Raw genomic sequence first — 22,882 nt, forward strand, 5'->3', positions numbered from 1 at the left:
TGCCTACCCTTGTCCCCATGGATGAGCTTTCCCAGCTCAGGAGAAACAAGGGGTTCATTGCTGGGCACAGGTTCCCCGGCTCCTTGCTATGTCCCCCCTCCCCGTGGCACCCCGTGTGTTCACCGGGTGGTGTTGGGGTGCTTTTTGGCCGTCAAGTGGGAGGAGGGAGAGAATGAGGTGGATCGGAGCCAGTCCGTGCGCCCACACCAGAGGGGGATACAGTTCATCGTTAACCACGGCGGCCTTGCCTGGCTGGGACACGTGGCGATTTGTAATGGGGATAATCATAAAACTTCGCCCGATTACGGCGCGTGTGACATGCGCCTGGCACGCATCTTGGCCTCGCCTCTGGGAGCGGGCCGCGCGTGGTCCTGCCAGCAGCTGCCTCGCACTCTGCAGAGTTCGGGGCCTGAAGTGAAGGCTGGGGTTTGCGGTGCAGGAATTCAACTGTCATAGCCACGAGGAGCCTCTGGAGACCAGACTGAGTGTCTCATGGTGTCCTGGATGGGATCCTGGGACCGAACAAGGGCATCAGGGGAAGAAACCTAGGAAGTCTGGATAGAGCATGGACTTCAGTTCATTATAACTGGGTTCATCCTTGGGACAAATGAGGCACCCTGTGTAGGAGGCTAGTAGGAGGGAAACTGGGTGTCGGGAGGTATGTGGCAACTCCCTGCGCTATCTTCTTCGCAGCTTTTTTATGACTCTAAATCTATTCTAAAGAAAGCTTATCTTTAAGGATGGACAAAAGAGAGACACCTGGGTGGCTCAGAGGTTTAGGGTCTGCCTTCGACCCAGGGTGTGACCCTGGGGTCCCGGATTCGAGTCCCACATCGGGCTCCCTGCATGGAGCCTGCTTCTCCCTCTGCCTGTGTCTCTGCTTCCCCCTCTCTCTCTCTCTTTCTGTGTGCCTGTCATGAATAAATAAATAAAATCTTAAAAAAAAAAAAGCATTGACAAAAGAGTGGCAGGCAAGTGAGTGGGCAGCAGACCCTCTGCATGAGTGTTTGCGTCACGAGGCTGCACCACGGCTGGTGTCAGGGTGCGGGTGGACTGCCAGGGCCACCAGTGGTACCAGGCACCCCCTGCCAGGAGGAGCCCGGGGCCCCCAGGCCCTGGCCAGAAACAGCCCTTCTCTGCAAAGCCCAGTGCTGTGGGCCCGGTCCACCCCGGTTCAGGCCGTGGCCCATCTCTTTGCATCAGCCCGTTCTTTGTTTGCTCCTGGACCAGACATTGGGAGGTGAGCCGCTCTCCCGGCCAATGAGGGGAGCCGGCTTCTGAACACAGACGCGGATCATCTTTTTGCCAGGTGAACTCGAGAAAGGGAGCAGGGCAGCGGAGACAATGGGCCCATTTATAAGCTGCTCCAACATTCAGAGTCGGGAACATTGGGCTTCAGAGCGGAGCAGCAGGTGTTGGGGTGGGAGCCCAGGGCCCCGCTCATCCTGTTAGCAACTCGAGGTGGACGCATGGACGACAGGATGGGATCGTCTCCTCCGAAGATGCCCGATTAAAACACGTTCAGAATACACGCGGCTGCTTCCAGGCATCTGTTCCTTTACATGCTTTCGGTTTTTGAATCTGGGCACAGGGAGCAAGCCCTGCTAACACGCCTGGCACTGAGGAAGCCACCAAGCACGTTTGCACGCGTGCACATTTGGATGCACTGGCTCCCAGGCAGGGGTTTCAGAATCTCAGGCAAGAAGTCTTACGGGACCCGACTTGAGGGGAGCTTGGGGACCAATGCTGGTCTCCGGCTGCACCTGCCGTCCCCCAGCCCAGCGCGTCTCAGATCTCAGGTGCTCGGGAATCACCCGGGATCTTGTTAAAATGCAGGTTCTGGCACAGTCGGTGAGGAGTAGCTGCGTTTCTGACCGGAGACTGCACTTGAGTGGCTGGGCCCCCGCGATGGGCAGAGTGCTGGGCGGGGCTGGCAGGGGTGTGCCCAGCGGGGGAGAGGGCTCGGGCTTCACAACTTGTCAGAAATATGGTCAGAAGGATGAATTGGGGCATAAGCCTGAGCGTGAGTAGAGGGAGGAGACTGAGCCTGGAAGAGTCGAGGAGGTGGCGGCTGGGGGGAGCAGGAGACACGTGTGTGCACGTGGGGTCGGTCCTGTGAGCACCGAGGTGGCTCTGACGGTGGAACTGGCTCTGTTCTAAGGGCCTCCCACAACAGCCCTGTGCGGTGGACCCCGTTTTTACCCCTTTTCAGAGATGAGGGCGATTCTCCTGCTTGCTCAAGGCCCTGCAGGCCAGTGAGGGTGGGAGCTGGGTCCTGAACCCTGGGCCGCCCCGAGTCTGTGCAGAAGCTCTCGGGTGGGACAGGTGCCATTGCCTGGCCCACCTGTTGGCACTCAGGTACATCGAACCAGAGCGTAGGGGTCCCACACTGGGTGAGCCCCAGCGACCTGTGTGCTTTGGAGGGTCCCCCGTCTCAGAGGTGATCACTGGGGTCCTCAGGGTTCCTGTGAGGTGACACAGCCAGGATGGCCCCGTTAGGGTCCTGACTGCACCGGGGACCCCCTCATGGCTGGCCAGGCCCTCCAGAAGGTCCTCCCCGTGCCCCCCCTTCGCTCTCACGCCCAGTGGGTGTCTCTTCATCCCCAACCGAGACTCCCTGCACCTTTCAGGGAGAAGCTTCAACATTCCCTGTACGGTCATGGAAGAAACGCTTCTAGGTTCCTTACATGCTTAGTGTATGTTAGAGAAAACACATTTTCTGGGTCCTTCTCCAGTAGGAACAGGCTGTGCGATGGGTAGAGGATTTTCCCAAGGAAGGCCAGGCTTCAAGGGGGGTGGACTGCAGAGTTCGTTATTCCTTTGTGTCCCTTCCTCCCTTCCAAGATGTTGCCTGGCTGTGGGACAGGAGTCCGGAGAGCAGGGTGGCCGCCACCGCCGCCGTGGGCCTCCCGGGGTGGGGGGAGGTTTTGCTCTGCTCCCAGCAACCATTTGGTCCTCAGCTACTCCAGTGAGAGCTTGCATTTCCTCACGCTTCGCTCACTCATTCCCTCCACTACTACCTAAGAGCCTGCTGTGGGGGGGCCAGGGCGTGGAGAGCCAGGCAAGAGGCAAGGTCCCAGGCACTGCCTCCCCTTGTGGCCCCTGGGCCCGGGGACCAGGTGCTCGGGCCCTGCACCCCCCGTAAGCCTCGGAGGCCGAGCTGGCGTCCGCTGACCGGTGCTGACCAGTGCTGACCAGTGCGGGGACGCTGGCTGGGCTGCTTCCCTGCCTCAGACATCACGTCCCTCTTCTGTAAGCCTGCGTAGCAAGTCCTTTTGTTTGCCAATATTGGCACGATTGAATCAATGCTGCAGCCAAACAGGATGTGGTCTGGGTGACTCCCAGCTCCCAGCCATCGATGGTTCTTGTTTTCAGTTGTCTCAAGAGGTAACACCCGCCACCACCACCAAGCACGGGGCACTTTGAGGCCCCGGACGGAGCCCCTGGCCTGGTGAAGGGGGCCTGAGCTCTGAAGGGCCACCGATCCCACCTTCAACTGCTGGGAAGGGAGTCGGGGAGGAGGTAGAGAGAACTCTGAGTCATACTCCAGTCCTTCCAGGTAAAGCTTGGAGGCCTTTGAACTTGGCTCGCTAGCTGGGGAGGGAAGGGTTTCCAGGAGGGCCCTGCTTCTGGCTCGAGGCTGGTCTATTTTGTTGCAGGGCAGGACGAAGGGGAGGCGGCTGTGGCGTGCAGGACACTTGCCCTTGCTCCTCCACGAGGGGCCGGAAGGCCAGCCTTGTGGTCCCTAAACCTTGAGGAAATATAAAGAACATTGGAGGGGGGAGGGGGATGAACAGAACATCACAAAAACGACAAACACCTGTATAGACTTGCGTAGCCACCAGCCGTGCCAAGAAGTGGAACTTCACGTTTGAAGCCCTGAGGCCCTCCCCAACGCCAGGGTCCTCTCACCCCGCCCCCGATGTTTTTTTTTTTTCCAATCTAGTGTAAGCATTTAAGTAGCCCCTAACCTGAACTCTGTGGTTTTCCCCCTGCTATTTATAGTTTTTCCATGTAGCCAATAAACACTGGGTCCTTAAGCATTGTCCATTGTTTTCCACGTTTGTAACGTACACATACGTGGAAGCGTGTATTTCTGCCTGTGGCTGGCCAGCCCCCATATGGCCCCCGGTGGTCCCCACCCTTGTGTCGTCCCTCCGCCTGCTGTGGCCGGCCTGGCAAGCCAGCCCTGATAGAGTTCGTCCAGGGATGGACGTCCCTTCATGGTTAGGTTACGTCGGAGATTAACTTCCCTCTGGATGACAGACTTTGTCTCCTGCCTGCCTTGACTGACCACGATGCCACGCAGGCAGTCCAACTTGGCAAGGACCTGCGGTCCAGTAGCCAGCCGGTGGCAGCTGAGCCTTCAGATGAGGCCCAGCGCTGGCCGAGGTCTTGACCGTGGCCGGAAGGAGAGGACCCAGCTGAGCCACATCTGGATCCCCCACCTGCAGAAACCGTGACGCAGGTGTGTTGCGTGTGGTCATTTGTGACGCGGGGCCGGGAGAGCGACGCGTAGCCCTCCCAGGGTTCCTGCACATCCTGTTCCTGCAGTTCACCGGTGTTGATGGGTAGAGCCGCAGGGTTTCCACTGTGCGCTAACACCTCCATTTACTGCCCCCGCCTCCTCTCGAGGACCAGAGCTGGTTTCCGACCCTTGCTGTTAGGGCCCGCCAGCACGCAGATGCCTCTCGGGGAGCCCTCTAGGAGGGGGCCGGTGGGTGTCCAGCATCACTTCCCACAGGCAGCGTTCCGGATCATTCCGGTTACTCTGCATCCCCACCACCGCTCCCTGTCGTCGGACTTTTCACTTTGGGAGGAGGCCCGATGGAAGGGAAAAGGCTGTCTGATTTGTTTTAGTGTATGCTTTCTTCTCCTTCTTTTATTAAGATTTTATTTATTTATTTATTTATTTATTTATTTATTTATTTATTTATTTAGAGAGATTGAGAAGCAGACTCCCCACTGAGCAGCCAGCCAGCCAGCCCCGGGGCTCGATCTCAGAACCTGGAGATCATGACCCGAGCCGAAGCCAGATGCTTCCCGATGGAAGGGAAAAGGCTATCTGATTTGTTTTAGTGTATGCTTTCTTCTTCTTTTATTAAGATTTTATTTATTTTTTTTTTTGAGAGAGAGAAAGAGAGAGAGATTGGAAGCAGACTCCCCACTGAGCAGCCAGCCAGCCAGCCCCAGGGCTCGATCTCAGGACCAGAGCCGAAGCCAGATGCTTAACCACCTGAGCCACCCAGGCGCCCCTATGCTTTCCTCTTGACTGATGGCCATAAACCCATGTTTATCAACACTCTCCATTCTTCCAAGGTGAAGGTCCTTTGTTCATGGCTTTTAACTCCTTTTCCTTATTGAACTGCAGGACTTCTTTGAATTTTATGGAAAAATGAGCCCTCCATGGCAGGCTGTCACTTGGCCACGCAGCCTTTCACGGCCCCCGAAAGTCCCATTCTGCATCCGTCCCAGGCAGATTACTTTGGAGGGTTCCAGGTGTGGCCTTGTGGTCAAGTCTTTGGGTTGCGGCTGTCCCTGTGAAATTAGGCCCACATTCACCTTAATCATTTGACCAGTCTGCCCCCCCGGGTCTCCTTCTGTGGGGCACCCCCTGGCCTGGGATTACTTTCCTGTTCTAGGAGCCAGAGAGAGAGAGAGAGAGTCAGCCCTGGGCCTGGGGCTCGAGTCCCGCCAGCAGCTCTCAACCTGCATTTTGCCCCGCGCCCTCGAGGTGATTGCTACTGCTGGAATGTGGGTCCGGGGAGACTGTGCCCTGCCTGTTTAGAACAAGTGCATTTCTAGAGAATGTTAAAATTAGAAAAAGCGGCTCCATTTCCTGCCATTCAGTGGCAGTTGGCTTGTGTTTGTTTGCACAAGGATTTTTCTGGTAACAATCTGTAGTCGGTTTCTGGTGGAATGTGAGGTGAAGTCATGATTTTCGGGATGGAGGTGATCTGTTTCCATGGCGATCTTTGTGGTTGGAGAGTGACTGCTTTGTTTGTGAGTTCTTGCGGATTATGCGGCAATGGAAAAAATATTACTGAAACAACCTTTTTCTCTAGGCAGCAAGACTCGTTTTTGATTTTTATTTTTTTTAAAGTTCTTTAGTGGGAAGTTACTATCTTTGTTAGTGAGGTCCGGAAGGAGTGGACCACAGTGGGCTTGGCTGCTGATCGCCCCTCCTCCTCCCTGGGAGGGCACCCCCCACCTCCCTGGAGGTGCACAGCCTGGGGTGACCACCCCTGTAGATCCTTCCACCCCCTCACAGTGCTAGGTTTAGCAAACAAAAATGCACGGCATCCAGGTGTATTTGACTGGGACACATTTATACAAATTAAAGTATTCGTCATGGTTCAAAATTCAAATTTAACTGGGCGTCCTGTATTTTCTTTGGCAACATCCCCCCAGCCTCCCCAGCCCCCCCCCAGCCCTCTATCCTTTGCAGCCTCAGTCTGAGTTTCTCTCGGTGCCTGGCCGTCTCTCCCAGGTGAGGAGGGGGCATCGCCTGCTCTTGGCTGCCTGACTTGTGGCACCTGGGGACACACCTGTGGCTTCCCCAGTTTTGTTCCGTTCTGTGCGTGGACACCCCCGGGGGCCGGCCCCAGGCTGGCTCCTGGCAGCACCGAGGTGGGGCTCACAGCCCGCCCTGCGGCAGGTACGGCAGGTAACTGCTGAGTGGGGGCTTGGTTTATTGGTCTGTCCAAGGGAAGGCCCAGGAGCAGGACACTGGAGAGATGTAGCATCATCTTCTCTGGAGAGCCTAAGTGCCCATCAGAGACTCACCCCCCGGAACTGGAAGGAGCTCACCTGTGCTTAAATGGCCTGGAAGTGCCAGCCTCTAAGTAGGGGCGGCGGGGGGGGGGGGGGGGTTGTTGCCAAGAGCCCAAGTCACAGGCTTTGTGAGAGGGGTGGGTAGGAGCTGGACCTTGAGTCCTTTTTGCAGGGGCAGGCGGGTACCAAGGAGGCATTCCCTATAGGGGGAAGCAGGTGTGTGTGCAGGAGTTTTAGGGTCCAGGTGGCTGACGGGTTGGTGAAGGGAATTGGCAGTGGGTACTAAGGAGGGAGAGCCTTGAAATGCTTGAAATGGCTCGGGGAAGCCAGGCCCCAGATGGGCAGGTGGCAGGGCAAGCAGGGCACCTTGTGTTCATGAGCCAGGGGAAGCAGGTGAGTCAAGGGAAGCGGGGGACCCAGGGGAAGTAGGGGAGGCAGTGGGAGGGTAGGTTTGATGGAAGAACAGGGCAGCTGGGACCCCCTGGGAGTTGACACTTTGCTCCAAAATAAAACTGCAGGTCTCAGGTACCCTGGGGGACTTTCTTTTACGTTCAGGGGACAGGTACTAGTTAGTAATGGAGCATCTTACTCTGGGCTAGGTGCAGGCCTGGGGCTGGGGACAGCGAGACTGGCGGGTCCCTGCCCCCCAGCACGAGCAGGTCAACCTGTTACAGTGTCGTCTGAGCACCTGCTGTGTTCCAGGTGAACAGGATGGAGTCCCTGCCTTCACGGAGCATTTCTTTCTAGTAGAAGGGAAAGGAAATTAAACCATCCTCGGAGAATGTGAGGAGTGAGAAGTGAGGTCAGCTGAGGGATTGGGGGGTGAAAAGCTGGTTTGGATGCAGTATGTGCTAATCTGAATAATCCCAGATATTCCCACCCTAATCCTAGAACCTATGCATGTTACTTTATACGGAAAAAGGACTTTGCAGATATGATTAGTTTAAGGAGAGATTACCCTGGATTATTCTACATATAATGTAATGACAAGTGTCATTTTAAGAGAGAGGCAAAGGTGCCCTGACCTCAGGGAAGGCCTTGTGATGAGGGAGATGGATCAGGATGGAGGAGGGGCCACAGGCCGGGGCCACTAAAAGCCAAAAACGGGGAAATGGATTCTCTCGCTAGAGCCTCCAGATGGAACCAGACCTCCTGGTACCTGGACTCTAGGACTGGCTGCCAGACTGAAAGAGAATGAGTTGGTGTTTTGGGCCACCAAGGTCTCTTGAAGGGTCGAGGAAGTGACATTTGAGCAGAGGCCCGAGTGCAGGGGACTGGAGGTCGTAGCTCCTGGTGCTTTCACAGGCGGGGGTGGGCGTCCCTGCTGACACGTGGCCTGGGACCTGAGCCGGGTTCCAGGCCCGACCTGGGCTCAGGAACTCCGTGGGAGTCACGAGCTCTCACGGCTTTGGTCTTCAGTCTGGACGTGAGCCTCAACGAATGTATTTATTTTTAACGTGAAATGTCAGTTGGAGTGTGAATACCATTTGCTATTCTCCAGTTTAGCGGAGTGTAAATGTATCTGATTATTTTTGAGAGAGAGAGAGTGCGTGCGAGTGAGCAGGGGGCCGGAGAGGGAGAGAGAGGATCTTAAGCAGGCTCCACGCCAAGGGCGAAGCCAGACACGGGCTCCATCTCCCAACCCTGAGGTCATGACCTGAGCCGAAATCAAGGGTGGGATGCTCAACCAACTGAGCCACCCAGACATCCAGTGTATCTTATTAATGGAACAGAATATTTCCTTGGCTTTCTAAATTGGGAATATCTAACACTATAGAATAGCCATCTGTTCTGGTTTGGCCCTGAATGCAGAGCCTGAGGTAAGGATTTGGGGACTGGTATTGAGAGGTGGGGGAGTGAGGGTTGGTCCTTGGAAGCAGGAGCAGGGTGGGGGCGAGGGCAGGAGATGAGGAGGAAGAAGGCAAATGCATGGTGACTTTCTGAGCTCAGGACCACTGTGGTCCTGGGAGCCATGTGGATATGCTGTGGTCGTCCCTCTGGAGGACGGGAGGCTGGGGCCCTGACCCCAGGGCCGCCCTGGGGAGTGTGTTCCGACAGGCAGAGTGAGGATGGGGGCCTGCACCTGCCCATTTGGAGAGCAGCTTGATGGCCCAGCGAGGGGACAATTGAGTCAATGCGGTGCTGCCTTCGTGAAGGCCAGGCTCGGTGACTGGTCCCGGGGAATGAGGACGGCCACTGTGTCAGCCCATCCAGCAGGAGCTGAGACAGCCGGCAGGGTCTGGCTTTAATGACTGTCGGCCACCAGTGTGGCAGGTGAGCGTTCGGGCACATGTGGCACTCAAGGCGCACGGACACCCCGGGCCGCTCACCCGCCGAGGGCCTCCTGTCCCGTGCAGACCTCGAGACCTGCGGGGTGGCGCCTGCCCCACCAAGAGTCCTGGCACCGCGAGCATTTTCCCTCTTGGCGCCTGCTTTCTCCTCCTTCCAGTTCCAGAAGGCAGGAGCCCAGTGTCTTGCCGCCTTGCTGTCCCTCTGTGCTTTACGGGGAGCAGAGGCCCGGTGGGGAGGCCGCAGCCTGGCTCTCGCTGACCTCCTGTCGCCTGAACCCAACGAGCAGCGGCCACGGAAGCTGTGCTGAGAGGCCTGTTCACCTCTCATGCTTCGTTTTTGGTGGTTGATGACCAAAGGGAGCCTGAGTCGATATCCAGATCCAGAGCAGCCCCTCGGAGGGACGGATCGTGCCGAGCGTGCCGCTGCACGTGCTTGGCTGGAGACGAGAGACGCAGACGGAACCTGCCTTTGCGGCCCCGATAGTGCCCCCTGCACCGCTCTGTTCCGCCCAGGACCCGGCGCCACACGTTCGCCCCGCAGCGGGGACCCAAAGGGACGTGACCCCCTTGACCCCGTGCCCTTGGCCGGCCTTGCTGGCGGTGGGGGGGCGGTCACCCAACGCTGTGGCCGTCCCGGGAACCTTTCCCCAGGTGCGCACCGCTCTGAGAGTGGCTTTCTCGAACCCGCAGGGGTTTGGTGACTTTTATTCACTTTTTGCAAGATTGCATTTTTTTTTTAAAAAAGCCTCGTTTAAAAAGTAGGATATTCCCTGAGGTTGGGGACTCCTTCGAATTTCCGGATAACATTGTGCTTATCTCAACAAAGAGATTTAGAAACTGCAGATTCATTTTGGATGAAGAGTTTAAAAAAATACAGAATGGTCCCCTTTTTTTACTTTATTCAGGTCTTGGGCTTCAGAAAGTGTTTGTTCCAGCGATTCCATCCCTGACCCAGTTTCTGTATGTGCTTTGTGGGTCTGGCTCGTTCTGGGAGGCTGGGGGGGGGGGGCGGTGACGCAGGGGGGGGAGTGGTCAGCGATGCGAAGTCAGATTAACACATCAGGAATCATTTCATGCTCTTAGAACGTTCTGTATCCTCCCTTTGCTCTACTGCTGGGTTTTCTTTTTAAAGATTTTATTTATTCATGAGAGACACAGAGAGAGAGGCAGACAGAGGCAGAGGGAGAAGCAGGCTCTCTGCGGGGAGAGCCCGACGCGGGACTCGATCCCAGGTCTCCAGGATCACGCCCTGGGCCGAAGGCGGTGCTAAACCGCGGGGCCACCGGGGCTGCCCTGACAGCTGGGTTTTCTAAACCTCAAATGTCACCACCTTCCAGCAGGGAGGCTGGCGGGGGGCGGGGAGGGGCACCCCCCACATACCCCCTTTACAAAGCTGACTAGGGAGGGGGCTTTCGAGGGCTGGAGTTTGGGATCAGTTGGAAAAGCCCACTGGGGGTTGGGGGGTGCAGGGTCTTCCAGCCACATTTCTCCCTCTCTTGCCTTTTAAACTGTTGCCCAGGTGACAGGCTGCCAGGGTGAAGATTTGACCCCAGGTAGGAGAACCCAAGAGTTCACACGGCTGGTGGCCCTGCCAGTGGGGAGGGCAGAGGTGGCCGTGGGGCTCTGGGCAAAGGCCCCCCAGCACTCAGGCCCAGGCCCTGTGGTCCCCCCTCCGTGACCCCAATGAGGAAAGAGGGCAAGACTTCGCGGTGGGCCCAGCTGTCACACAGAGCCGGGACTCGAGTCCCCGTCCTAACCGGCTCTGAGCCTTCAACACACCACGTCGTCCTAAACATCTTCAGGCTTGTCGGCATTTGTGGGGTGGCTCTTGACTCTGCACCCTCTCCCCAGGACTCGCACCAGGGCAGGGTGACTTCCTCCTGCTTTAAAAGCCTTTGAAACCCTGAGGAGGTTTTATAATTTATGTCTCGGAGGAAGGAAAGAAGGAAGAAGGGTGATGTTGGAGCCCAGTGTGGCGTCTTAGGGGCTCACTCCGGGACATCTGGTCTTGCTGCAGCCTGCTGTGGGGTCTCTGTTCACCTTGCATCGGTCACTGGTGCTGGGCCGCCACCATGCCCGGCGACCCCCGGCTCTCCACTTCCTGACCTCAGGCCGGTGGCCGAGAGGGTCCGGTCTCAGTTGTCTCCTCAATACGTTCTTGACCATCACGCATCGTACAGTGGTTCTCAGAGTGTGTGGGCCAGGGACCAGCAGCATCGCCGTCACCCGGGAGCCAGCGAGAGGATCAGGGTTTTAGTAGGAGAACCACCCCCTGATGCCCATGCTAGCAGTTAGGTTCTCAACCTTTTATTCATTCCCTGAGTGTTTTGTGTTTTCTACTTGAAACCAAGGCCCAGATTCAATTTGGGTCACTCAGCCAAGGCCGTCGAGCTTGCAAAGGGCAGAGTGACCTGTGCACCCGCCGAAGTCCTCCATTTACCTGGCTGCCTCCTGCCGTGCAGCTCGCTCCCACACGCAGCTTCCTGACTGGGGTCATCTCCTGTTTATTCGGGAGATGTTATAGGATCAAAATAAAAGGGTTATAGGGTCAGAATCAAAGCCCCAGGTGCCGCCCGTGGGCAGCTCTCTCCTTCACTGTCTGGACGCTGGACTTGAACTTCCAGCCCCACTGGGGAGGCCCAGGATTAGAGCCGGGTCAGATGGCCCACATCCTTAAGTGACCACCTGCTAGTTGGAAAAGTTAGTCAAAGCCTGGAAAAATAATGTTCCTGTGTTTTGCTTAGTTTTTTAAGATTTTATTTACTTAATAATTTTAGAAAGAGAGAGTGTGGGAATGGGGGGAGCAGAGGGAGAGGGAGAAGCAGACTCCGCGCCGAGCGTGGAGCCTGACCCGGGGCTCGATCCGATGACCCTGAGATCATGAGCCGAGCTGAAATCAAGAGTCAGATGATCAACCGACTGAGACACCCAGAGGCCCTAAAACTTTGCTTTAAAAAAAAAAAAAATGCCAAAACCCATGTCTGTGACTCTTTGGTTGGGTGGAAGTCTTTTCTGAGTGTTTGAGAGCAGCGTCTGGCTTGAACCACAGCACGTCCTTCTGATTTCTACCTTAAAGTCAAGTAACAGCACAAAGATGCTGATGAGGCCGTCCGTGTTCAGGGTCTTAAAAAATCTCCCGCAATAGTGCGATGTTGTCCAGTGTGGCGGCCCATTTTTAAGCGATTCTCCTCAATCGAGACTCTGCAAAACCCCCCCGGTTGGTGGCTGGGGAAGCCGCTCTTGCCTCCTATGTGACCACTTGTTCCTGTGCTAATTAAATACATAAAGAGTTCCGTATACGTAAATACCTAGATACATAAAAAAGAGTTCTGGAACAGGGCCCACTGGCTGCGACCAAAGGGGTCAGAAACCCAGAGGAGGAGCAGCCGCGTCTGGCCGCAGGTGTGGGAGGGAGTCCGCGTGCCCAAGACAGGCAGGTGGCACCGAGTCCCTCTGTCACACACACAGGCGAACAGAAGCCTCCCCCCGGGCTAAGGGCAGCCAGGAAGGCCGGCCAGCCGCACGCAGTGAGTAAAATCACCGGCTTATTCTGCATCAGGCACCCCACGGAACCCACAGACGGGGAGGGCACGTATATAAACCACCGTGGGTGTCCGCGTGTCCGTCTCAATAAACCCTTTTCCCCTTGAGCTTCATTATCAACAAAGGTGTGATACAGGAGAGGGGAAAGGATATTCCTGACCGCATACGTAGTCTGTAAAATTCAAGATGTTGCGTAATTCTGGAGAAGGTAAGCGCACCAGCTCTGCGTGTGTCCGGGGTGAGAAAATGTCGCCACCTCAATCAGGTGTGATTTCAGACACTTTCCCTGAAATCTGTAATCGTCCACCACCTGCCGAAATAGGTTTGCAATTAACAGTGTTGTGTGTGTGGATTTTTGATGAACACTCCAGGTGAAGGCGATGGCCAGTCTACCAAAATATTAATTTCTTTTTTTTTTTTTTTTTTAGTTTTATTAATTGGTTCTCTTAGAGTGGATTGATTTTTCTCTCGGAACAATGAAAAATGCGGGGTGAAGTCTGGGCATGAGATCCCATGAGATCAAGACTAATTAATGGTGCTCAGCTGCTCTTGGGGGTGGGGAGGGGGGCACTGCTGCCTGGGCGAGGCCAGGAGTGCGCCTCCCTTCCTGAGGGGTAGCATCTCTAGACAGCCATTGTGGGTTGACAGGCCTTGCCTCCCTGCCACCTGTCATCCTACCTGCCGTCTTGGCCGGCACGTCTGGCATTTACCCAGGCACCTGTGGCTACGTGCCCACTTCCCCGTGCCCCGACCCTACCATGCCTGGCCCTTTGCCCCATTGCATTAAGTGGGCTGGTATAGAAATAGGGTCAGCAAACTCTGCAAAACATCGGACTGCGTATTTCCGGCCTCGTGTGCTACTCTGTACTGGACACACGTCCTATAGACAAGACGGAAACAGGTGGGCTTGGCTCTTTTCAACACAACTTGACTTACGGACACTGTGATTTGAATTTCGTATAATACTCATGCCACAAAATATTTTTAGCCCCCTGCCCCCCCGACTCTTTAAAAATATCAAAACATTCTTCGTTCATGGGCGCCGTGCAAAGACAGATGGCGCACCAGGTTTGGCCCTGGTAGAGACAAGAATTTACTACTTGTTCTACTTTCTACTCTTGTCCTACCCTTTTGGTGGCTTTTGGGGCAGGGGCGGGGCTGAGGGAGCCCCCTTGATCCTGCCACGGGGAGACTCTACAGATTGGCAGACACAGCGTAGGAGGGATCCTTTGGCTGATGGATCGATCCGTGCATGTCCATCGTGGTGGCTTGGATTGATTATTGAAAATTGATCTGTCATTCCCACAGCAGCCCCTGAGATGGGCAGGATCATGAAAATTCCTTTTCCCGTTTTGCAGAGAGAGTGTAATAGTTTCCTAGGGCTGCCCTAGCGGAGTGCACGCTGGGTGGCTTAAGTACCAGAGGTGTGTAGTCTCACAGGTTTGGAGGCTGGAAGTCAAAGATCGAGCGTCGGTGGGGCTGGTTCTCTCTGAGGCTCTGGGGAGCATCTGCTCCGTGTGTATCTCCTGCTCCTTGCTGGCGATCCCTGAGCCCCAATCTCTGCCTGCATCTTCACACGACATCCTTCCCCACGTGTATGTGTGCGCCTCCAGATTTCCCCCTTTTTTTTTTAAATTTTTTTTTTTTTAGATTTCCCCCTTTGTAAAGACACCAGTCCAATAGGATCGGGGCCCACCCTAAGGACCTCATTTTAATTCCATTACCTCAGGAAAGACCCCACTTCCTCACGTTCTGGGGTCCTGGGGGCTAGGGCAGGACTCTGACACTTTGTAACTGGGGATCTGGAAAGCCCGGCTGAGTGTCTTGTTGGTCGCTGTCCTGGAGCAGGAAAGTAGGACAAAGCTGTCACCGCTGTCTTCGTATGAATATAGTTACCTGTCTAAATGTCGGGAGCCTCTCCTTAGGATTTATGCACCCAGACTTCCAGGCCTCCTCAAGTAGGGTAAACCCTCCAGAGCTGTGCCTTCAGCTGAGACTATAAGCTGTTAAAACAGCTGGTGACAGATGCGCAGGGGACACTGGGCTGCAGGCAGAGACCTTTGTGTTCCGAGACTCCCAGAGACCACAGCATCGTGCCTTCTCCTAATTGCTCGTTGACAGCTTGGTGGTTCTTGAAGATTTCCCTTAATTTTGTCCAATGACACCACTGATGTTTCTTGAGACAAAATCAGGGAGTTAGGCATCTTCCAGACTTTGGGACTTGATGCCAACCTTAATGTAATGAGCCTACATTAAGTCCTGTGGTTTCTTCTGGGGGCCTTGGGGACTGGGGAGCCCACACCGGTGTATGGCCGCTCGCTGGGGACGACAGTGCTTGGCCAAAAGAACACATCTGCTCTCTTCTCAGGGAAGCTGGTCTTTGTACAGTTTTTGGAGATGTGGACCATGGAACTAGGATGTTGGAGAGGGGCCAGCGGGTTCTGTCCACCTAATCCACCCACCCTGGACCTCACCGGTGGGACCATTCACAGCCAGACCCCCTGTCCTCCCTGTACTTGCAACACTGAATTACCAAAGGGTTCGGGCTGTGCATGCATGTGTGTGTGTGTGTACGTACCTGCCCAAAGTCCAGCATGGCCATGTCTAAGCTTGTTGGGCAACATTGGGTCATCCCATATTAGGTATGAGGTAGGAGTTGACCCAGTCACCCTCCCCACCCCAATCTGGGGAACCTGCCAGAGATTCACGTCATGAAATAAAAACTCCACCTAAATGATCCTCTGGAAGGAGCGAGTGACAAGCCCCAGAGAGCTTGCAAGGCCCTTTGCAAAAAATGCCAAGTTGACTCAGCCCTAAAGCAACAGTGATACGAGTGTTGTGCTAAGCTCTCCATAAAGGAAACCTGGCAACTTTTTGGAGTTAGGACGAGGTAGTGGTCTGCGCTTTCTCAGCAAACATCTATTTCATGCCCCGGGACATGGGTTTGGGGAGCCTGGGGTGGGGTGAGCAGCAGCAAGGGTGTAGGAGGTGCTCTTCTAGGGAACTCTGACGTCTCCAGCTCCCCCACCACCTGGCCCGGCGTGAGGGGCCCACACGGACCAGAGCAAGGGGGAGCACGCCCAGCAGAGGAGAGAGTCCCACCACCCCAGCCGACATTCGGGTGGGGGTGGGACGGGGGAAGGAGGCACCCTAGTTTCACAGAGGCTGGTGTTGTGACTTGGGAAGAGTGACTTTTTACAATCAAAAAACCAAAAAAAAAGAAGTGCGGGCCACACTCCCCGCAGAACAGATTAGAAAGAGTAGGGAGATGATCCAGAGAGGCAGCAGCCCCCGCCAGCCCGCTTCTGAGGGGCCACGTCTGCAACACTGTCACCGCCTCCTGCCCCTTTGCAGCCCATTTCCCCCTCTGTACCCGTGATGAGGGCCCTAGGCGACAGCAGCCTCCGGATCACCGGGAGCACCCCAACGGCTGTCCCGGAGTCCCCGAGTCCCCGAGAGACGCGCCCACGATCGCGCGCCCGTGGACCGCGGCCTCTTGTTTCCTGCGCCTCGAACATCCGGTCTCCGGCCCGCATTTTTCTGTCTCCTTTGGGATCTGAGTCTTTTGTCGTGTTTGCGTCTATCTTGTCACGCTGTTGCCTTGTTCCTGCCTTGTTCCTGCTCGGTTGACTTCGATGCAGCTTTTGGCCTCTGCCGGTTGGCGCCGTGCGCGTCTCGGAGCCGCTTCCGGGCCGCGTTTTCTCTTTGCTTCGGGATGATGGCCATCCCGACCTCATGCCTTTCTGTGCATCTGGAGTTCGTTTTACTGTTGAGACCCCAGGTGGGGGCTGCGGGGTGGGGTGCAGGGGGGGTCAGTGTCCTGAAAACCAGCCAGCGGCCCTGGCGTCCCAGGGACTGATGCTTCACGGTGCTCCTTCCCATCGCATGTGAAGTATTCACGCGGAGGAGGGTCTGTGGTCTGTACGGGGCTGTGTGTCCCCTGGGAGGGGAGAGGGGCAGGGGGCGGGAGTGTCGCAGGCCAGCTGGCCTTGCCCTCGGGAGGGCATCCAGAGGCAGTTTCAGCCACACATTTCACGATGTGAAGGGTCCAGGATGCCCGGAAAGCCCCAGAGCCGCAGATCCTCCTGTCCACACCGGGGGCCGGGATCCAGTGGCCGAGGGGGCGGCCCGCAGTGGTGACCTTCGGTCCCCTTCCTCTCTGGTGCCATACAGACTCCTTCAGGGGTGTGGCCTCTGTAGTGTCACGTTCCTTAAGTGGGACCTGAACCCCCTCCTGAGTCATGGCGTGTGGTGTGCGAGGAGGAAGCCCCACTGCTGGCGGGAGACTGGAATGTGTGTCTGGGGGTTTAGCTGATAAGATTGTTCTGTTGAACTAAGACTGCTGGTCTCTGCAGCAGAGGTAACAGCAAGTGAGGGAAGACAGACTTGGGGGAAAAATTAGTAAAAAAAAAAGCTTTAGGGGCAGGCTGGGCTGCCCAGGGAGCTGACTGTGACACTGGTCTTTGCGTGAGACGCTTATTGGGGTGCGTGCTTGGGGCCAGCGCCCCTGGAACGCCTGGGCAGGCCTCTGAGACCCGCAGGAGCTCCGGATCTAACCCTAACCCCGAAGGCCCATGGCTCTGAAGGCCCATGGCTCTGCACGTTATCAGCGGGGGTGGGGTGGGGTGGGGAGGGTGGCCTGCCTGGGGAGGGAGTGGGGGAAGGGTTTGGGGAAGGGAGAGACGAGCTGGGGACTGACATCCAGACGGGTCTCCAGGGGGCGGTCTCCAGGGGGCGGTTGCAGAACCGGGCCCTTCTGCAGGCCTCGCTCCAGCAGCTGGGATGGGAGGCGCATCTGGGGCCGCATCACAGCACCCAGGTCCCCACCTTACTGTGACAACGCGGCTCGGGGCGCGGTTCACTCTAGACGTGGGAGCGGGGAGGCACCCACGTGAGGTGTTGCTGACCGAGGCTCTGAAGCCTATGTTCCCCTTTCTTCTTGCAGCCTCTGCCTTCTGTGGACGGGAGGCCGGGTCCTGGGACTTGCGCTCTGACGTCAGGAAGCCGGTGGCCTGTCATAGGTAAGCCAGGCGGGCTGGGTGTTGGCTTGAGTAGCTGCCCTCAGCCTGCTGCATGGGGACCGCTGTGTCGTGGCCGATGTGCACAGACCCGAGTGGGGAGATGGACCCCGTGTGCCTGCACAGTGGCTCAGAAGGGAGGAGTCCCTTCCAGAAGCTTCTTGGCCTCTTAGTGCACTGCAAACCTCTCCCTCATGGCTCTGTCTTCATATCCTCATCAGCTCTCAAATGTCCCCAACTTGGAAAGGTCAGATGGCACCAGTGACTTCCCTTTCTGGTGCCACCAATGGAACACTCTGGCTCTACCCAGAAACCAGACGGGCAGCTTGTTCTGAGCCCCAACCGCCATGGGGCAGAGCCCAGGTTGGCTGTCCCTTTTGTGTTTGCACAAAGGAGTTATTCTTACAACCCAAGGGGTTACGAGCTCCCGAACAATGGCCACCAGTGACGAGGTGCAGGTTGACCGAGCTCCCTGCCGCTGCGGCCACGGCTCACCCACCCCGGGCCCCTGGGAGGACTTCCGTCCCGTCTGTCCCGGGAACACAGCAGCAGAACAGGCTTTCTGCAGCGGCCCCGAAGAGTGAATGGTGTCCTTATAGGATGTTCTCGCGGATTTTCTTGGATGTTCCCCACCCCCCTTTTATGATTGAAGGGCAGTTGACATACGTTCCGTTGGTTTCGGGTGTTCAACCTAGTGACGGAACAAGTCTGTACGTGGCCCCGTGGCCCGGACTTCCCCCACAGGTGAGATCGTAGCAGCTCTTGATTCTTATTCTGACCCCCTTGGTCAGCAATAGAACCCTCACCTCAGTGGGGTCGTCTACACAGCCTTCCTGGGTTGAAAAGCCACGCACATGCATCCTCACTGGGTGAAAGGATCAGATAAAATTAAATGGATCCTCTGCACACACTGGGTAGAGGAGGGGCAGTTCACGGGGAACAGCTCAGTTACCCCTTCCTTCCCCATCATGTGTGAGTAATAACAGCCCTTCAAATAAAGTGAGCAGGGCTTGGATTGTTCCAGGCTTCTCTTTAAGTCTCCTGCATCCTCTGTTCCCCTTGACAGATGACTGGGATCCTTCTTCTTCCCCTCCCCACCTTTTCTAGCAGTCTCATTGTTTTCTGGGATCTGCATGTGCTTTAGGACGGAATGTTTGGGATGCCTGCGCCTCTGGCCCTGGGGGCTTTCCATATAGTGATGTGAGGAATTCAGGAGCTCTCTGGTCCCGGGTCACTCCTCCCTGCCCTGCACTGAGGTCTCAGGACTTAAAATACTTCTGTCCTTGCCTTATAAGTACAGCCCCTTGCCCTGAAGGCAAACCCAGCCGAAAGGCATCCAAATTCCTCGCATTCTTTTGGCCTGGCACCGGCAGGAGTGCCAGGGTTTCTGAGATCCACCAGCAGATCGGCGCCTTGGTTCCTTTTCTCCAGATAAACTTGATCAACACCAGGGGGTTGTACAACATGACTCGCTGCCCGACCCCCATGTGGTCTCCCCACTGGGTCTGGATTTAGGGCACAGCTTGGCAATGCAGGCCACCCCGTCCCGAGTCAGGCCTGGAGGAGGTTGATGGGGGCGTCAGCCTGGGACGCATCGCCTGCTCCAGCAGTAACCTGAGCGGTATTTATGTGGCTGGTTTTTTCTGGCACTGAACCAGGGTTCCCGGGGTGGCAAGATGCCTGGAAAGAGGAAGAGGTTGGTGGGACAGGGCCTCCTCTCTGGAGATGAGCCCGAGTCGTGCCCATTGTCTCCATCCCCATGTAAAGGGCTCCCAGGAGCCGGGCAGGGGCGGGGTCCACCCTTTCTTGTTTGGGGGTAGCAGATGTGCCGTCAGGCTGAAATCTTAGGGACATAGACATGTGTCCTCCAGTGCTTAAAGAAATCGTCCACTGACTGTGGCAGAAAAAGAGATCTCGTCTCGACACATGTGACATGTGGCCAGTTTTTGTGCCCCCCGCCCCCCGCCCCGGCCCGACCAAGAACATAAATGCACTTTTCTCTGTGCATCCTTAATAGTCAAGATCTGATTTATCTCAAGTTCACTGTGAAGTGGGTGAGGCTTCCCAGGGTTTCAACGTGTGCGTCCCGAGTTGTGCTCATGCCTGATTTTGTGATTTGCATGTACTTCCAGCAAATTCTGGGTTAGAGCATCCACGTTAGTGACCTCCTTGTTACCACCACCAGAAATAGTTTATTAAAACACCTGAAAATAAGTAAATAATAAAAAAATAAAAGAACACCGGCTTTAAGGCCACTGCTAAAAAAATTAAAAACAGACCACGTGAGGCAGCTGGAAGGAGCCCTGAGTCTTCCTCTTGGCTTGAAGACCAGTGCAAGTGACTGGGTGAGCGGCAAATACCAGCGCTCGGGCCTGCAGCTCCTCGGGGGGTGTGCCAGCCAAGGCCACAGCCCGGGTCCTCCTCCCTAGGGGAGGCCGAGGCTCCTTCCCACAGTTTTGCCACCGCCGGGGGAGGAAGCTTCTGTCCTGCCCATTTCACAGAGAAGAGGTGAGGCTCCAGGGAGCACCTCATTCAAGTTCAGGGCGTTATTTCTAAGTAGAGTCATTGGGAAGTAGAGACTCCCCGTCCTGGAGCCCACTTGGATGCCCAAAGCCACCACCTCTGCTGGTTTCCCACTTTTCAGCACCCCAGAAGGATACCCTGTACCCGTGAAGCAATTATTCCCATGGCCCCTGCGCCCATCCCCCAGGCAACTACGAAGCGGTGACTTTTGAGGATGGAACTGGACCCCGGGCTGTACGAGGGGAGATCCTGCTTGCGGATGTCCTCGATGCAGGGCAGCTCAGTCCAGCATACCTCACGGCTTGACCCCCAGGCCTGCTTGCACCGTCACTGGCCAGGTGACCCAGAGGTTCCGAGTCTGCACCTGCTGAGGCCTGCGTGGACGCCCCCGGGGGCAAGGTCTGACCTCACATCGTCCCAGGGTCACCCAGTAGCCGGCAGAGGGCAGCCCCCCAGCCAGGCGTCGAACCTGAGACGTTGCTCGGCCTCTTTCAAAACCTCTGCCTGAAAATATCTGCCATCAGCGCCACCTCATTAAGCGGCGAGTGCAGTTGACTGTGAGCGAGGTCACGGGGCAGCTACGTGGAGCCTGGGGAACGCGGACAGGTGACAAGGCCCGGCTCGCCCGGGCGCTGAGCTGCCCTGGCCACGGGGGCTGCGTTCTCGGAGGCCCCGTGTGTCAGCCTCATCCCCTGTCCCCCCCATCCCCCCCATGTGTTAGCCTCATCCCCCTTGTCCCCCTCCCCCGTCCTGCCCACCCCCCCACCCCCCTGCCTGCCCTCCTCAGACGCAAGCAGGGAGGGCTTGGGGACAGATGAGAAATTTTTGACATACTTGAGGGTTTGGAGATAAAAGTGTGAGTGAAGGGAGCCTCCACCATTGTTTATTTCAAGCGCCTCCCAGCCTCTTGCTGAAACCGGCTCCGTCTACAAAGAGCTCCCGGGGTCTAATCAGAAAACCCCAATTTGCCTATCTCTCCGGCTGGATCTTTCCCGGTTATTTCATTATTTAACGCCGATGGGGCGTTGGGAAGGGCAGAGCGATTGTATTTTATTCTTGGGTCAGAAAAGTGTGCAAAGAGCTTAGCCCTTTGGTCTTTTCTAAGTGTGGACGAATTTTGAGTCCATGGGCGTATTTTGCATAAATTAATTTCCCTGGGCCTCAGTTTCCTTGTCTGTAAAAACGGCACCCGTGTCTAGAAAGTTCTTAAAGATCCATAGGAATTAAATAGGCTCTCGGATCTCGCTCAAGAGAAAGAGAAGTGATTGGAAGGATCCAGACTGAGCACAGCAGGTCCCAGAGGACCTGAGAGCCAGGTTTTTATTTTATTCTATTTATTTTTTATTTTTTTTTAAAGATTTCATTCATGAGAGACACTGAAAGAGAGGCAGAGACACAGGCAGAGGGAGAAGCAGGCTCCCTGGGGGAGCCTGATGCGGGACTCCATCCTGGGACCCCGGGGTCACACCCTGAACCGAAGGCAGACGCTCAACCGCTGAGCCACCCAGGCGTCCAGAGAACCAGGATTTGAGCAGTGCAGCTGCTTTTCAAGAATTGCATGTCCCTGTCTCCTCCTCCACCCCCCCCACACACACACCTATGCACCTGGCCCAGGAATGGCTGCAGTCCTTTGTGGGACTTGCCCCCCCTCACCCCCTCACCCCCTCACCCCTGCCACAGCTGAAAGTTCACTTTTGCATTTCCTGGGCTTCCAGCACTCAGAGGCGGCTGGGGCCAGGTAACCCTTTTGAGCCCCATCCTCTGGGGTTGGGTCAGCAGGTGGGCTGTGGATTGGCTCCCCTGGAGGGGTGTCCATTGCTGATCTAGGGCTGCGGGGGTGTCCTGGAGCCAGGCCGTGACAGCTGATGGTACTGCCTGGTACTCCGGGGCACCAAGCTGGTGACCTGCATTCATCCTCACCTGGGCTTGTGTGCAGCTTCCTTCCCTCCCCTCCTCCCTCCGCCCCTCCTTCCTTGGGAATTTGGTACCTCCCCATCATTTTGGGCAGGCCATTTAGCATCTCTGGAAATTCCTTCTCTTGTGTCTTGATCGAGGGCCCCCTGAGCATCAGCATCAGTCCTCTGAACATGTGGGTGATGTGGTCAGGGGGACGGCCCTCCACTGACGTTTCGGTTCGTGCCATATGCCAAGCACCCTGCCTTCCCCACCTCACGCCGTCCTGGGGGGTCCCAAAGGTCAGAAGACGGATTAACAGGCCCCGCTGGCCAGAGTGAATAACTTGGGGCCCCTCTTTCCAAGAGGTGAGCAGCTGCCTGCGAGATGGCTGCGTGGAGGGACCAGCCTGCGTCTTCCCGGCGCACTCCGGCCGTGTTTTGTAGGCTGCCAGGCTGAGAAGCTCCCACTTGTGATGCACCCAGAACCCCATTTCCATTCTATCAAGAGGCAAAGCTTTGCACTGGGCAGAAGGAGAAGCCGAGACTTAAAAAGCCAGCATGTGTCCAAGCTCAGCGTCTTCCCAAGGTCACAGCATCTTCCCAAGGTCACAGCGTTTTTCCAAGGTCACAGCGTCTTCCCATCACAACCTGGCCATCATCTGTCCCTGAAGGTCAGGGGGCTGCCCCCTCGGCTGTCCACCCCGGTGAGGGCCTGCCGTGCTCCTCACCTTTGTGGTGTGCTTGTCGCCCTGGCTGCTTGTGAACAGGGAGCCCGCACCCCCACCCCCATCCACCTCTGGGCCACCCTGGACTCTGCTCGGTAAACACAACTTGATCC

At 56.3% G+C, this 22,882-nt stretch overlaps 1 protein-coding gene across 3 annotated transcripts in view; it reads left to right on the plus strand.

The window, feature by feature from the left end:
- SH3BP4 (SH3 domain binding protein 4) overlaps positions 1 to 22,882 on the plus strand; it is an 83,778-nt gene that overhangs the window by 19,044 nt on the left and 41,852 nt on the right. For all 3 annotated transcript variants that reach the window (XM_038574266.1, XM_038574264.1, XM_038574265.1), the window contains exon 2: positions 17,554 to 17,629. The gene's annotated coding sequence lies outside the window, so the exon portion shown is untranslated. The remainder of the gene's footprint in view (positions 1 to 17,553; positions 17,630 to 22,882) is intronic.

This window comes from Canis lupus, chromosome 25, assembly GCF_011100685.1.
Source record: "Canis lupus familiaris isolate Mischka breed German Shepherd chromosome 25, alternate assembly UU_Cfam_GSD_1.0, whole genome shotgun sequence".
Lineage (NCBI taxonomy): Eukaryota > Metazoa > Chordata > Mammalia > Carnivora > Canidae > Canis > Canis lupus.